Here is a 17,656-nt window from a genome sequence, read left to right on the forward strand (position 1 = left end):
AAGTGTCTTAGCCTGGATTTGAACTCAGGTCCTCCTGATTTCAAGGCCAGTGCTCTATTCACTGCGCCACCCAGCCACCCACCCCCAGATTTTTTAAGACAAATGACTGTCAAGGGACACCTCCAATCTCTCATACTCATGATTTTTTTTTTAAGTACAAGTATAGTACTTTACATTTATTCCTATTAAATTCCATCTAGCCCCATACACTAGTGGGTTTCAATCTTTTGGGTTCTTGATGTTGTCACCCATCCTGTGTATTATTCCCTTCTAGCTTGTGCCATCTACAGCCCTCTGTCAGAGGGAAAAATGTACTTTTTTGTTGTTGTCCATTCATTTCAGTCATATCTGACTGTGACTGTAGTTGGGGATTTCCTGGCAAAGATACTGGAGTGGTTTTATGTTTCCTTTTCCAGCTCATTTTACAGATGATGAAACTGAGGCAAACAGGCCTCAGTGTGACTTGCCCAGGGTCACACAGCTAGTAAGTATCTGAGGCCAAATTTGAACTCAGGTCCTCCTGACTCTAGGTCTGGTATTCTATCCACTCAAACAAAAACCATTAAAGATACATTTCTATGTTGCCTCCATAGCATCTCATCCATTCCCTCCATTCCCTATACTCATAGCTTAATTAAGGCCTTTATTAACTCTTGGCTAGATAACTGCCATAATCTCCTAATTGGACTCTCTACCTTAAGTGTCTTCCCTCTCTGTTCCATCATCCACACAGCTGCCAATGTGATATTCTTATGTCTTAAGAATATCACTTTAGGGGTGGCTAGGTGGTGCTGTGAGTAGAGTGTTGGCCCTGGAGTCAGGAGGACCTCAGTTCAGATCCGGCCTCAGACACAACACACATACACAAAAAACGTGTGAATGATGGACCAATCAAATAAGAGAAAAGATGCATAGAGGAAGACATATCATGACCCAGTTCAAAAACCTTTGCCCGCTATTATCTCTAGAATAAAATATAAACTACTCTGGCATTTAAAACCAATCAATGTATTGCTACCTTGACTTTACTTATAATAAAATCCTTCTAATTCTCTTTGTTCTGAGTTTTGCCTCCTTAATCAGGTTGGAAGTACAAATGAAGAATTTTCCTTTCAACACAGCCTTTTTCTCTTTAACTTTTTCCCCCTTGTCTTGGAGCTATATTCCATGACTAACTTTGGCCATTTTCATCATATGCTTTTTCTCTTTTTCTATGTACTGTTTTAATTTTTTTAATAACAAAAAAGAAATGTACACTATAAAGAACTGTGGAAATTTTTCTTATGTATTAATAATAAAAGAAAGGAAGATATTCTTATCTCTTTCAGATCCAAATTAACTCTGACTTGCTCAACTCTTTCCCCAGACCACCCAGAAACCAATCCAGACTGCTAGACTGCTCACATGACTTTGGTTAATGGGAGTCACCTTTTTCTTCAAGTATGATGAACTGTGAAACAAACAAATTTTGCCATTTGTCCTGACACTGCCTTCTAAGGACTTCTAGCTTTACCACCTGTTCTGCTTGTATACCCTACAGATTCCCACTATCATCTGAACTACTGACAATCTAAAGATGTCTGCCTTGGACATGCAATCTATCCCTCTGGTGCATTCTTATAACTTCTAGGACTTAAGACTTAAAAATCTTTTCATTTGCCCAGAAAGCAGCTGAACTAATAAGCTGTCTTCCCCCAAAGTGTGACTTGACCATAGACTACCTTTCATTAGTTGCTATCCCCAGTGCTGAGCACAGCACTTGGAACTTAGTAGAAAAAGGAGCTCAATAAATACTTTTTCATTAATTCATAATATCTGGTCTATGGCTCCTCTGACCCTTCAGATAAATGTCATCTTTACATTATGAAACAAACACCTCTTTTTCCATTTAAGAAAACTCTTAAAGATTTGACAAAGGTAGGAAAAAAAACAGCAACAAGGAGGGACTGTGGGAAGAGGCCCAAAATGGGTATCAGGTAACATTTTGCTCAATAAGGATGTTGTATGTTTCACATTTAAAATTTGTTATTCTTTTTCTGTCTTTTTTCTTTTTTACTTTTTGGAGGGGCAATTGGGGTTAAATTGACTTGCCCAAAATCACACAGCTAGCAAGTGTTAAGTGTTTGAGGCTGGATTTGAACTCAGGTCCTCCTGACTCCAGGGCCCGTGCTCTATTCACTGCGCCACCTAGCCACCCCGTTATTCTTTTTCTTGGTAAAATATACTTTACTTTTACAATTCTGGATACTGGTTGCTCTTATAAGTTTGTAAAACTTTCTTACAGATTCTGGGTGTCAAAATCAAATAATTAAATTGTTCTTGTTTAAAAAAAAAATTCTGAAGTCTAATTCTAGATCACTTTTCCAGGCTCACTATATTTTACTTCTGTTTACATAATCTACCTTCTGTCAAACTGGCCTATCTGTTCCCACCTCCTTGCCTTGAAAAATGATTTTCTACATTAAAAAAAAAAAATACCTTATTGACTCACAATCCCACTCTCCACAGCAATTCTTCCAAATCTTATCATCCCTCCCTTGGCTACTCCTACTCTTGCCCTCTCAGTTGAGAGTCCTGCCTCCTATTTTACAGTGAAAAAAAAATAAGGATATTCTCTGTGAACTCCCTCTACTCCCCTCTTCCTCATCTCCTATCACTCCAGTGCCTTCCTGCCACTCTCTCACATGATGAAGTAGTCTTAATCCCTCTTGTTCAAGCGATTCTGTTCTGTCCAGTCTCCTCCAACAGACCTCATCTTCGCACACACCCCCAATTCCTATTTTTTCATGTATTTTCAATCTTTCTCTTTCTATTGGCTCATTCCACCTATAAACATGCCCATGTCTCCCCTATCCTGGAAAAAACCTCATGTGACCATCCAAACCCTGCTATAATTAGGTGTCTCCACTTTCTCTCCCCTCAATTCTCTTCTTAACCCCTATAATCTGGCTTCGGATCTTATCATTCCACCAAAACTGTTCTCTCTCAAAATTGCTGGTAACCTAATAGTTGCCAAATCCAATGACCTTTTCTCAGTCCTCACACTCCTTGATCTTTCTGCAGCCTTTGAAACGATTGCTCAATATCTTCCCCTTGATAATATCTTCTAAGTTACTGAAATACCATTCTCTCCTGGTTTTCCTCCTACCTATCTGACCTCTCCTTCTCAGTCTTCTTTAATGATCCTCATCAAGATCATGCCCTCTAACCATAGGTGTACCTCAGGGTTCTGTCCTGGATCCTCCATCCTATTTCACTTGGTGATCTCACCAGTTCCCAGAGACTTATAACATCTCTATGCTGATGATTCTCAAATCAATTTTCCTGCCCCAATCTCTCTACTGATCTCCAATCTCATATTTCTACTGTCTTTCAGACATCTTGAACTGCATTCCAGTAAACATCTTAAATTCAATATATCCAAAACAGAACTCATTACCTTTCCCACTGAGCCACACCACCCCACACATTCCTAGGGCAACACTATCCTCCCAGTCCCTCAGGTTCTCAATCCAGGAGTTACCCCAACAGATTCCTCAGCATCTCTCACTCCATATAAAGTTTTACCAAGGCCTACTGACTTCACTTTTGCAACATCTTTTAATTAAGGCCCCTTCTCTCCTCTGACACTGCCACCTCTTTGGTGAAGGTCCTCATCACCTTACAGCCTGTGAATGTATCTGCTTCAAGTCTCTCCCCACTCCAATACATCCACCATTTAGTTTTCCTAAAACACAAGTCCAATTATCTCTCTCTCTCTGCTGCCTCCAGGATCAAATACTAAACACTCTGCTTGGCATTTTGTAATCTAGTCCCTTCCTACTCTTCAATCTTCTCACGTGTCACTCCCTAACACATACTCCTGAATCCAGTAACACTCACCTCCTGGCTGTTCAACCAACAAGAAACTCCATCTCCTGGCTTAGGGTATTCCCTCTGGCTGTCTCCCATGCCTGGAACACAGTCTCCTCCATTCTGACTACTGACCTCCCTAGCTACCTTTTAAGTCACAACTAAAATCCCACTGTCTATAGGAAGCCTTCCCCAACCCCTCCCCACATCCCTCCCAGTCTTAGACTATAAACTCCCTGACAGCAAAGACAGGCTTTTGCCCCTTTTTGCATCCCCAATCCTAAGAACGATGCCTGGCACACAGCAGGCAACCAATATATGTTTAATGATTGATTGATGTTATCTTCCCCTTCCCTATCCCTAATATTAGAATGTAAACTTCTTGAAAGCAGAACCTGTATCATTTTTCTCACCAATATCTTAAAACCTACCACAGTGCCTGACAAATAGTAGGTGATTAATAAATGCATTTTAACTGAGTTTTGCTTCAACTATTCATAGCTAAAAATGAATTTCTGTGCACATTATGCCTGTACAGTTTTTCTTGTTAAGCCCATGTTTCTCCATCAATCTGTGCACAAACTTTTCTTTCTATGTCACCAAGGTATGTGTATATTACTTCTCTAATTTTGCTTTCTTTAGTTATAAATATACTTATAAACTGTGCATTGTTGGCTCAATTCAATTTAGTGAGCATTAAGTGCTTTCTATGCACCAGGCACTTTGAACAAAAAGACAAAAACAGTTCCAGCTCACATGGCGCTTATATTCTACTGGGGGAAAATAACACATGCACAGAACAGTAAATACAAATAATAAATACAAAATAAATTTTTAAAAATCAAGAAAGCATTAAGTAATGGCAATTTGGCACTTAAAGTCTGATCCTTAAACAGAGCTAGGAATTCTAAGAAGAGGCGATGAACAATACAGGCATAAAGAATAGAACAAACATATACCCCAACTGATAAATGGTCAAAGGATATGAACAAGCAGTTTTCAGAGGAAGAAATTAAAGATATCTATAAGCATATGAAAAAATGCTCTAAATCACTATTGATTAGAGAAATGAAAATCAAAATAACTGAGGTACCACATCTCTCCAGTTAGATTGGCTAAAATGATAAATGCTGGAGAGGATGTGGAAAAATTGGAACACTAATGCATTGTTGGTGGAGTTATGAATTAATTCAACCATTTTGGAGAGCAATCTGGAACTATGCCCAAAGGGCTACAAAAAAGTGCATGCCCTTTGACCCGGCTTCTAGGGCTGTATCCCAAAGAGACTATAGAAGTGGGAAAAGGACCTGTATGTACAAAAATATATATAGTAGTTCTTTTTCTGGGAGCAAAGAATTGGAAATCAAGGGGATGCCCATCAATCGGGGAATGGCTAAACAAGTTGTGGTATATAAATGTAATGGAATACTACTGTGCTATAAGAAATGAGGAGCAGAAGGACTTCATAATAACCTGGAGAGACTTATATAAACTGATGCTGAGTGAGGAGGGTAGAACCAGAAGAACTTTATACACAATTACAGACACATCGTTATCTGTGACGACTAATTTTGATAGACTGGCCCCTCTCAGCAATGCAAGATTAGAAGACAACTACAAAAGACTTATGATGGAAAGGGATATCCACATCCAGAGAAAGAACTATGGAGTCTGATTACAGATTGAAGCAAACTACTTGCTCTCTCGCTCTTTTGTATTTTGTTTTGTTTTGCCCCTTCTTTCTCATTGTTCACTCCACTGGTTATAATCCTTCTTTACAACTTGACTAATGTTTAATGTGAATGTATTTGTAGAACCTATATTTGATTGTATGCCACCATGGAGGGGAGGGGGAATGAGAGAGGGGGGAGAAAATTTGAAACTCAAGGGATTGTGGAACTGAATATTGTAAACTAAAAGTAAATATATTTTTTTTAATTGTAAAAAAAAAAAAAGAACAGAACATGTAAAAGCAAGGAGGTTGATGAAATACTGTGTCCAGGGGAGACAGTAAGACAATTCAGCAGGAATTTAACATGCACAAGAAGAAACAAGCTGATTTATCATTACAACTCTCCCTCCTAACTTCCCTATTTCTGTCAAGTAAATTATCATTTTCCCAGCCACCCAGTCAGGTTCAGAACCTAGAAGACAACACTCTCACTTCCCATAACCAATCATTTGTCAAATTACTTATCCTCTGTTGGTCTCAGTTTCCTCATCTGTAAAATGATCTTATAAGATTATACCTTTCCAACATCTCTCACACTAACCTCCTCTCTACTCGTACAATCACCACTACTGTCAAGCTTTCATTATCTCTCACCTGAAGTATTAAAGTAGTTTAACTGATATAGGTCCCGAATTCTGCTCCTTGTTCCATCTAATCCATCCCCCACAGTTATCAAACTGGTATTTCTAAAAGACAGCTCTAACCATGTCACTCCCTTCTTCAAGAAGCTTCAGTGACTCTATGGTGGACTATATATAATTCCATTTAACATTTACAGCCCAGCTCCTACATTATCCAGTTCCAACCTCTTTCCTGGCTCATCTCACATTACTCTTCTTCACATATGCCATAATCCAAAATGGCCTACCTGCTTTTCCCTCCACAGCTCCCCAGGGCATACCTGGAATTTTTCCCTCCAAGCTCTCTACAAGGCTTAGATCAAGTACCTTAACCTGCAAGTGACCTTTATGGATTAGTTAATGCTCACCCTCCTTGAAGTTACTTTGTTTATATTCATGTACATGTTGCTTCCCACCCCCAGTGGAAGATACAAGTTCCTTAAAGGCAGGGATTACTTTTTGTCTTTATGTTTACTGCTTTACAAGAAAAATGTCTTGTATAATACACGTTAAGATTTTAAATAATTGAATTGAACTGATTAATGGTGAAATGTTTGGAAATACTGGTTGGGACTATAAATGCCAAAGAGAAGATTCAAAGCCACTGAAACTTCTTGAGCAGGAGAATAACAAAGTTAGACCTTCACTCTAGGAATATCAAGTTTGCAGTATAAGGATTTCCATCCTTCATATGAAAGGATGAGAAAGAAAGTGACTATCATGCAAAGAGATCAATCAGAAGACTATCAATCAACCAACAAAGATTTATTAAGTTCCTACTATGTGACAAACTAAACTAAACAATAACACAATCCCTATTCTCAAGGGGCTTATAGACATGGAAGAGGAGTGGTAGCTGTGAATAGAAAGGAGAGGGATATGAAATGCTATAAAGGTGAAAATGGAAACATGAGATACAAAAATTATGTTTCCACACAGGTGAAGGGAAGTAGGTTTTCTTTTTTTAAAAAGTGCTCTGTTCAGGGGCGGCCAGGTAGCACAGCGAGTAAGAGCACCGGCTCCAGTGTTGAGAAGACCTGGAGATCGAATCCCTGGCTCAGATACTCAGCACCACACCCAGAAATAACTGGCCATGTAACCTTGAGCAAGTTACTTAACCCGATTGCTTTAAAAAAAAAAAAAAGTGCTCTTTTCTTGGAAAAACAATTCTCAGAACAAGGAGGAAAACAGAAGAAACCAGTCTCACCTGGGTCTGTGGTCAAGAATACAGCAAAGAATGTTAGCTAGGCTTAAAGTAGGCAAGCTTAATAGCCTTGTGAATATTAACTTATCCTCCTTGGGAGGAGCTAAAGCTCATTTTAATGCACATGTGATGTATGTGGGGGGAGGGGGAACATATCAAAGGGAAAACATGAAGTAGGCATACCAGAAAGTTGGACACCTCAGAGTACTCAGTCAATGAGGAAATGGGGGGACTTCGAGTTCCAGGACAGGGATAAAAAAAAAGGCTTGCTCTGGCTTCTGTAAGTATGTGTCTGTTCTAGCTGTATACCCACTTCTTGCAAGAACATAAAATAAATGAGCTTGCCTCATCTCCCTTGGGAGTCTTTGTCTTTCCTCTAGAAATTTTATTCCTAACAGAAGAAAGTGACAACCGATTATATTGGGGAGGGAGATAAAAGGGGAAAGAGACAACAAGGAGGATGTCAATGTTGTGAACCTGAAGTAATAAAAACAATAATAATCTCTCTACAGAGCTTTAGGGTTTGGGGAACACTTTATGTATATTATCTCATTTGATCTTCACAACAACCCAAGAGAAGTGCTATTATTATCCCTATTTTACAGATGAGTAAACTGAGGCTGAAAGTAATTAAGTAACTTGGCCACACTCACAAAACTAGTAAGTTTCTGGGGTAGGATTTAAACTAAGATCTTCTATCTCCAAGTGGTACTTTTGGGGGGGAAAAAATGGCACTTTTGAAAGAAATAGTGATGTTAAGAAGAAGGGAAATGAGGAAAAATCATGAGTTCTGTTTTGGATATGTTAAGGATCTGCTTATGGGATATAAAGATAGAAATATCTAGCAGAAGACCTCAAGAGACATGAAGACTAATTATGTAGCTCTTGAGAGTTGTCTGCCCAGAGGGGTCAACCTGAAAAGCACCACCCAGAGAATGTGCAGAGAAAAAAGAGAATTCGTCATCTGAGGTACATTTATGCAAAAAGGGAGAGATATGGACAATGTCTGAGACAAAGAAAGAACAATCGGGAAGCAGAAGTACAGAAAAAAAGTGTAAGGAAGAAGGGGTGGTAAACAGTGTCAAATGCGACTGAAAGTTCAAGAAGGATGAAGCCTGAGAAAAAGACTTAGAAAAGGATTTAGGAATTAAGACATCTTTGGAGAGATAGGCAAAATATATCAAAGGACTGAAAAGTGGTTGGAAAATGATGAAATGAAGCTGGGGTTTTTTTCTTTTTTGAAAGCTGGCTTTTTTCTATTAGTTTGACTATGAAAGGAAAAACAAATATATGAGAATAGTTTGAGGGGTTATTAATAGAATCACATGAAATTTTGGTCTTGTTTTTAAAGAATGACAGAACTGCATATTTATAGACAGCACATAAAAAGACAATGGATAAAGATTGAAAATTAGTGAGAAAGAGACTGAGAGAAGGTGCAAGTTCCATAAGAAATGGGATGTAAGGAGACATCAAAATAGCAATAAATGTACTAAATGAAGTAAAAATAACAATAAAAAGAGGAGAAAGAAGAGAAATTTCTACAACATAATCCTAAAGCAGAAGGTATGGGGAGGGAGACAGAGGGCAAAGTTTCTATGCTTCAGGCTCCTTGGCACAGTGGGTCTGACAACAGGGAAAGAAGACTTCTTAGCAGGTGGGACAGACTCCAGTAAAGGCCTGCACCAGTCAGTCACCCCAGAATAGTTTCTGCCCTGCATCTAAACTTGATTCATCTAAATACCTCTGTCCCTAAACAAGTGGGAATTCATGAGTCTTAACCCCACAGAAAAAAAACATCAAAGAAAGTGAGGGAAAATGAGCAAACAAAAATTATGAGTACAATAACCATGAGGGGTAAGAGAAATCTGGATAAAACTCTAGGTAAAATTAATTCTGCAATACCTCCAACTAGCACATCAGTAAAGAGACTAAAATGGCCACAAGAATCCTGAGAATGAAGAGAAAAAGGAATGAAGTTAGTTATTAATTTCAAAATACTCAAAAGTAAAATCAATGGCTTAGAACAGAAGCTGAAAAACCTTAGCAAAAAAAGTAAACATATTAAAAAACAAGGGTGAACAAACATTCAATAATTCAAGAAATATTAACATAAATACAGTGAAACTGAAAGAATATGAAATATCTACTATCAAAAACAACTCTCTTTGGAGAAAAAAGGTATTCTTGAAGAAAATATGACAATGGAACAGGCAAACATTTTTAAAAGTGCAGAAAATAATAAGAATCCAAGTTTTTTTGTTGTTGCTGATTACAAAAAAAACATTTGATGGAGCATGGCAAAACACATCCTTTAAAGCTCCTTCAATAATAAGTCTTTCACGAATGTATTAAAATCCAACAATTGTTCAGCAGCCCTCTAATTATTAGCATCAAGTCAGATACAAAAGTTGGACACACATATACTCTTCAAATGTAACTGCCACTGTCATGGAAGGCTTTGTGTCTTGTACAAAGTTAAAATGGAAGTGAAGTTCCTTATAAATGCTATGGTCTTGCAGATGTTACTGTTTACAGAAGATATGAACTGACTGCATCAAGTCTCAAACATTACAGAACTTCTTTATTTTGATTACTCAAAAAACAAAGGCCTAAGTATTAATAAAGGAAAAGCTAAGTAAGGGGATTAAAGGAAAAGCTAAGTAAGGGGATAAAAACTGCTTACTGTACAGACTGACATGCCAGGAATAACCTGGATAGCCAGGCCACTGAATTAGCATATCAATACACATTTCTGAGAAAGGCACTGTAACTGGACTATGTTGCACTGAATTTGGGAAACTAAAGTGCTTTTGATGATTTCAAACTGATGCCTGATACAAAAATCCATCTTTTACATTTTAGACAGAGATATTCAATTCACACATCAAAATTTCTGGTAGCCTAAAGAACTATGGACAAATGCCTGATGAGTGGAATTGAAAGGCAACCAATTCCAATAATGACATATGTAAAAGAAGTAGCAATGAGGAGGTAATAGCATCAGGAAAGGAGGTAGTGTGATAATCTGGACATAATAGAAGATAACTGACAGCCTAATTGCTCCATTAGTACCCAGGACCTAGAAAAAGACCTTCAGCACACTGAAAGGATGCAATGTGGAAGACTAATGAAAAGACCATGACAAAATATAGCTCAGGATGAGAAGGCATGAATTATAGACAGAGTAATCTACATTTTAAAAAATCTAATGATAAACTTTAGCATGGGAAGATCTTAGGTATATGAACTATGGTGACCACTTCTATCTAATTAGTCACCACAGAACATAATAAAGTAAAAGAATAGAGAAACTGGAAGGTATCCAGTAACTGATACCCATCCCCACCAAATCCTAACTGGTAGATGCCTCAATCATCTACTATATAACTAAGCCCTAGGTTCTAGTATCATTTCTTTTCACTCACCAACCATCTTCTCACTGGGCAGCCATACTGCCCAGACCAGAAACTAACCCTTAGAAACTTTAACCCCTTTATGCCTGGAAACCTGTTTTTAGCCTCTCATTTAGTTTTGGTTAAAGCATATACTTGGATTAAAAAATTTCTAGAAAAATTGTACTATGGAAAGTGATACAATCAATCACAAATTTTACTCTAATGTGGTACAAAACACATAAACATTATATGGCAGTATAAACAGAAAAAGGTTCATTCCCAAGGATGTAAGAAACTCAGGGAGTCACAGAGAGAGAAAACATGTGTCACGGAAGAAACTCACTCAAAGTTGGGGTTCAGGTGGTAAGATTACATAACCTAAGAATGTTATCAATGCTAGATGAAAGTAAGTAGTAATCAGTGTCAGATGTAAGAGGAGGCATTCCTAATTGACCTAGATTTGGTGGAAATGTCTTTGGGTGAAGCTCCAGTAAGAGGAGTTTATATATCAGTACTACAAAATAGTCGGAGAGCCCTTTTTCACCCATCCAGCCATGGTGGTGGAAGCTCGGCTGTCATCCCATCATCATGTCCTCTCATAAAACATTTAGAATCAAGAGGTTCCTGGCCAAGAAACAGAAGCAGAATTGTCCCATCCCTCAATGGATTCGAATGAAAACTGGTAACAAGATCAGGTACAATTCAAAATGAAGACACTGGAGAAGGACCAAGCTCGGATTATAAAGAATGGCCAGCGCAATGAAAGACATTCAGCACCAAGACCACCTCCCCCCCCCTTACCATGGCATCCTTCCATTCATCAATCCATCCACCCATCATTCATCTATCAATCACTCAGTCACCTCATCGTCTCCAATAAGAAGAAAATGCCACTGTTGCCCTCCATTTGGGAAACCCTCTGACAAGATGCAGACATCAAAAAAAAAAAAGGCCCCGACAAACCATTAAAATTGTCTTGCCCTTAAATGTTTTCATAAATTTCATCCATGAGTTTGGGTATCATTGGGTAATATAGTGTGTGTTGTGATATAGTTTAAATTACTGTTATCTGCATCTCTGTAGCATTTGTATGTTTGAGGTTATGCTTAAAAGGCAGAGATCATAACGAAACAAGTTACTCCTGTCAAAAAGAACCAAACTCTAGTCCTGCCTTGAACAAGCTGTCACCATAACCTCTCTGTGTTTTGTTTTGTGTTTTAAGGAGTTATAAGAGAGCACCTACCTCACAGGGTTGTTGTGGGAGATCTTAAGATTTGCAAGCCTTCAGTGTAAGCCACCAGTGCTGCTAATCCGGAGCTGTCTCAGCCAGATTATGCGCAGCTGACTGTGTTAGATTATCAAACTCACAGTCAGAAGAGTAACCTGTTGACCCCCTGCTTATTTCATACAATAAGCAGTCTTTGTTCCTTGTTGGGAGGTGGTAAATTTAAGTGTTGGCAATTTCTCAGCTGTCGGTTATTTGTGTGTTTGGGAAAGCCCAAACTTTTGTTAGGAACTAGACCTGGTCGGGGTGAATGGCTTCACAGATGCAATTCTGCTAATAAAGGTATTCTACAAAAAAAAAAAAGTCGGAGAGTCTAATGCTAACTAAGGGAGCAGTAGGATAATTCAAGACCTTTGTAAATAGGTCAAGTTCATCCAATCAAAAACTTGCAAACTTTATCTATCTGACAGAGTTAACAGCGGAAAAATATAACTACAGTTATCCCTTCCACATCACGACTTTACCAATCACAGTTTTGATATATCATGGGTCAGCATAAGAAATCAAATGGGAATTTGGGGGGAGTTTTGCAGAAGCTGCAGATTACACAAAGGCCATTAGACAACACAAAAAAAAGTTTAGAAACTCAGAAATGCATAAAATATATGTATAATACTGTATAATGTCAACATATTTTATTTTTTAATATTCTCAATAAATTATGAAGGAAAATTACACCAGTATCTTAGATCCAGAGAATAAGATAAAAATTGAAATAATCTACTGATCACCTGAGAGTTCAAAATGAAAATTCCCAGGAATATCATAAGACAAATTCCAGAGCTCCCAGGTCAAAGGAAAAACACTTCAAGCAGTCAGAAAGAAACAATTCAAATATCAAGGAATTGTAGTCAGGATCCAACAATACTTAGTGGCTTCTATGTTAACGGAGAGAAGGGTTTGGAATACAATATTCCAGAAGGCAAAGTAGCTAGGACTACAACCAAGAATAACCTACCCAGCAAAACTGAGTATAATCCTTCAGGGGGAAAAAAATGGGCATTTAATGAAATAGAGGACTTCCAAGTATTCCTGATGAAAAGACTAGAAGTGAACAGAAAATTTGACTTTCAAATATAAGACAAGAGAAGCATAAAAAGGTAAACATGAAAGAGTAATCAGAAGGGTCACAATAAAGTTAAACTGTTTATATTCCTATATGGGAAGATGATACATGTAACTCCTAAAAACTTTATTAGTATTACAGCAGTTAAAAGGAGTTTACACAGACAGAATAGATGTGAGTCAATTACATTGGAATGATCTCCAAAAAAAAAAAAAATGAAGGAGTGAGAAAGTGGAATGCACTAGGAGAAAGAAAAAGGGAGAGGTATAATAGGGAAAGTTTTCTCATATTAAAAAGAAATGCAAGGAAGATCTTTTACTGCGGAGGGGAAAATCAGGGGGTGGGATAGCAGACAATGCTTGACCTCACTCATCAAAATTGCTTCAAAAAGGAAAGAAAATGTGTATAGAAATATAATTTACCTAATATAGAAATGTAACTTACCCAACAGGGAAACAGGAGGAGGAAGAGATAAGAAAAGGTGGGGAGAGATAAAAAAATAAAACTAATTAAGGGTAGAAGTAGTCAGAAGCAAAGGACAGAATAAAGAGAAGAAACAGAAGAAGATGGCATGGGAGAAAATATACAGTAATCAAACCCATAAAATGAAAGCAGATAGCAGAGTGGATTAGAAACTAGAACCCAACAATATGATGTTTACAAGAAACAAACTTGAAACAAAAAGATATATAAAGAATTAAAAAGCTGGAGCAGAATCTGATATGCTTCAGCTGAACTAAAAAAAGTAGGGATAAGCAATCATGATCTCAGACAAGGTAAGGGCAAAAAATAGACCTAATTAAAAGGGATAATCAGAGAAACATTTTGCTAAAAAGGTACCACAGGCAATGAAGCAGTATCAAAAACATTATATCACAGGGGCAGCCAGGTGGTGCATTGAGTAAGAGCACCGGCCCCAGAGTCGGGATGACCTGGGATCGAATCTGGGCTCTGATAGCACCACACCCAGAAAAAACTGGCCATGTAACCCTGAGCAAGTTACTTAACCCCAATTGCTTAATTAAAAAAAAAATATTATATCACAAGCTTCTCTGATAAAAACCTCATTTCCCAAATATATCCTGAGTATAGAACTGAGTCAAATTTATAAAATATAAGATCCATTCCCCAATTGATAAATGGTCAAAGGATATAAACAGGTACTTTTCAGAAGAGTAAATCAAAGCTATCTATAGTCAAATGAAAAATGTTCTAAATCACGATTAATTAAAACAGCACTGAGGTACTACCTCACATCTATCATATGGGTTTTGGAGAGAACATTTTCAGTTGAATGATCAGTTGAATGACTGTAGTGTTAAAAGAGTGAGAGGAAAGAAAGTGGAGGCACCAATTGTTGATGGCCTCAAGGAGTTTGGCTATGAAAGAAAGGGGAAATATAGGATGATAGCTAACTCAACCCTCTGGTTCTTAGAATCAGCTTCTGTGGCCCCATGGAGATTATGCTTTAAGTAGGGGATATTATGACAAAATGGGAGAGGATGACTACCAGCAGCAGTATGAGTCCCTTGACTGGCCAGTCAAAAGACCAAGAACTGAAGGGAACTGTTTGGATGCTACAGAGATGAGGCAAAATGTGAAACTCTAGTTCAGCAACCCTGAAAAATTTCACGGACTGAATCTGTCTTTATTTCCTGAATGAGTAAGATAAAACAAGATAATATTTGCAAAGCACTTTTCAAACTTAAAGTGCCATCTAAATGCTATTACTGAAGCGGCTAGGTGGCACAGTGAGTAAAGCGCCAGCCCCGGAGTCAGGAGGACCTGAGTTTGGTTCTGGCCTCAGACACTTAACACCCACACAAAAAAAACTTAGCCCTGTAACCTTGGGCAAGTTACTTAACCCCAATTGTCCTTCTAAAAGCAAATAAATAAATAAATAAAAATAAAAAAAATAAAGTTATTACTATTATTATTTTTAATTGCTTACTTGTTTTTCTGCCAATGGTAATTGTAGGTCTGTGTATGTTAAACATTATTTTGTGTAGAAAAAAATTTAAAATGTCCTATATCTGATTTTCAGTGTACAATGGGTATCTTTCTACTGCTCCCCCACACTTTTTAAGGAGACCTAGACATGAACCAAACCAAAGTTTTAAATAATTTTTATCCAGGGGTCCTGGAAAGGTGCATAAAAAACCAAAAACACAATGACACAAAGGAACTTGACCCCTTTATTTAGAGTTCTGTTCCCCAGGTTTAAATAAGGGACATCCTTAGTGGAGAGAGCAAATGTCTACGCCTCTCTCAGAGCCACAGCAGATTTTATTGTTCCACCATTATTACCTTTTGAAAAATTAATCAACAAGTATTTATTAAGCTCCTACTCTGTGTCAGGCATAGTGCTAGACAGTGAGGATAAAAAAATTAAGTCCCTTCTCTTAAAGAGAGATTATTTATATAAAAAAAACTGCATGTAAAATGTGTAATTTTTTTAGACTGGGTCTCTGTTTTACCCAGATTGGAAATGCAATGACACTTTCAATGACATGTCACCCTTTACTCAATAAAATTAAAGGCTCCATTCCAATATTAATGAGAACATTCACCTCAGGTATCAGAAGATTGGGATCCAAATTCTACCTTTGACACTTACTGCCTGTATCATTACCAATCATCCCTAGGTTTTAGTTTTCTTGTCTATAAAATGAGGATGTTTAACTAGATGGCATGTGAGGGTCTGTTTTGCTCTAAATCTATGATCCTAGTAGTGAAACCAGGATGCTGAGTAGATTTAAGATCATATCACATAAAGGAACTGGATACACTGACTCAAGGAAAGAGAAGACATGATGGCCATCTTCAAATATTTTATACTGCTCCTGCATATGTATCATATTTGTCTTTGGTTGCTGAATTTCTTTACCTTTCTTGTAATCCTGTTGTTCAACGTGTCTGAAAAGCAAATAATCTCTTCAGGTCTGGTTTTCTTTCTCAGAACATTTCAAATATCTTTTTTATTTAATATCCATATTTTTTCATTAATGATTAGATTCAAATTTTTGTAGGGCAAGTCACCTTGGGTAGCAGGTTGAGCTCCTTCACTCTCTGGAACACATTATTCCATTCCCTCCAGCAGTTTCTGGTGGGTGCAGAATAGTCTTATGTTATTCAAATTTCCTTTTATTTATATTTGAAGGTAATCCTCCAGGTCACATGCAAAATTTGTTATTTGTTATTGCTACAGTTAAAAGTAACTAAACTTTGTATCTTAAGAGTATGCAGCATGTCTCCTCCCTTTGAGGTGACATGTGGATTCTCTGACTATAACCTTTGTTTCCACAGTAAGAATGATCAAAATCAGGGCAGCTAGGTAGCGCAGTGAATAGAGCACTGGCCCTGGCGTCAGGAGGACCTGAGTTCAATTCTGGCCTCAGACACTTAACACAAAAACTGGCCATGTGACCTTCAGCAAGTCACTTAACCCCAATTGCCCTCCCCCCCAAAAAAAAAGAATCCTCAAAATTAGGGACTAATTTGAAGGGCAAAATCAGACACCAACCAAGAAAATCAAGAAAAATGAGTATACAGATACAGAAAATAAAAGCCAAAGGGTCACAACCATGGACATCAATAATAACAGGCATTAAGTCTCTCTGCAACTAACAACTGATATCAGTATTCTGTAGCACCTGTCTGCGTGAAACAATATTTTCAAAAATGAAATATGTAAAATCTCATTAGAGATCAGGAAATAAACAAATGCTTGCAATAAATTTTGATGACAGAGGAACATTAATTACAAAGTTTTTTATTAAGTTAAAATGTCACCCCCCCCCAAAAAAAATTCTTCTCATCAGTAAACCTCTTACAAAAACTGTACTCAACTATTATATTTTTAATCTGGTCAATAAAAAAATTGTGGAAATTTGCTTTCTTTTTTGTTATATAAGTACTTATATTCATCCTGGATTTTCTTCTCTTGGCCCATAAGCCTAAAATGTTTATTATGTGGCTCTTTACACAAAAGGTTGCCAACCACTGCTCTATGTAACGTGCTGCCTCCATCCAAATAAATATGCAAAGGGAGAATTTCAAAGAAGAAATATGAATAAATTCAAGAAGACAGGAATGGTCAGAGTATACTCAGCAAAGATCAACAATTTCACTTACATGGAGTTTTCAGGTAGGGGACTGATAAGAAACAAGTTCAGAAAATAGTATTTATAAAGCACTTTACAAATATCTCAATTGATCCTCACAGCAACCCTGGAAGTAGATGCTATTATTATCCCAATTTTTAAACTGAAGAAAATTGGGGGGAAATGGGAGAGGAACCAAGAGGGTGGAGTAAAAACCAGGGACTTGCTTGAGCTCTCCCCCAAACCCTTCCAAAAACCTGTAAAAAACAACTCTAAACAAATTCTTGAGTAGCAGAACCCACAAAATGACAGAGTGAAACAAATTTCTAGCCCAAGACAACCTGGAAGGTCAACAGGAAAGGTCTGCTGCACCAGTCTGAGAGAAGAACACAGTCC

The 17,656-nt window shown here is 37.6% G+C and overlaps 1 protein-coding gene and 1 pseudogene across 2 annotated transcripts in view; one reads left to right on the forward strand and one right to left on the reverse strand.

Moving 5' to 3' along the window:
• LRP6 (LDL receptor related protein 6) overlaps nt 1-17,656 on the reverse strand; it is a 140,960-nt gene that overhangs the window by 93,857 nt on the left and 29,447 nt on the right. The window lies entirely within an intron of this gene.
• LOC138171940 (large ribosomal subunit protein eL39-like) lies at nt 8,639-11,550 on the forward strand (annotated as a pseudogene).

Source organism: Petaurus breviceps, unplaced genomic scaffold (genome assembly GCF_028583685.1).
Source record: "Petaurus breviceps papuanus isolate PSGF00001 unplaced genomic scaffold, PetGlider_PUasm1.0 470, whole genome shotgun sequence".
Classification (NCBI taxonomy): Eukaryota; Metazoa; Chordata; class Mammalia; order Diprotodontia; family Petauridae; genus Petaurus; species Petaurus breviceps.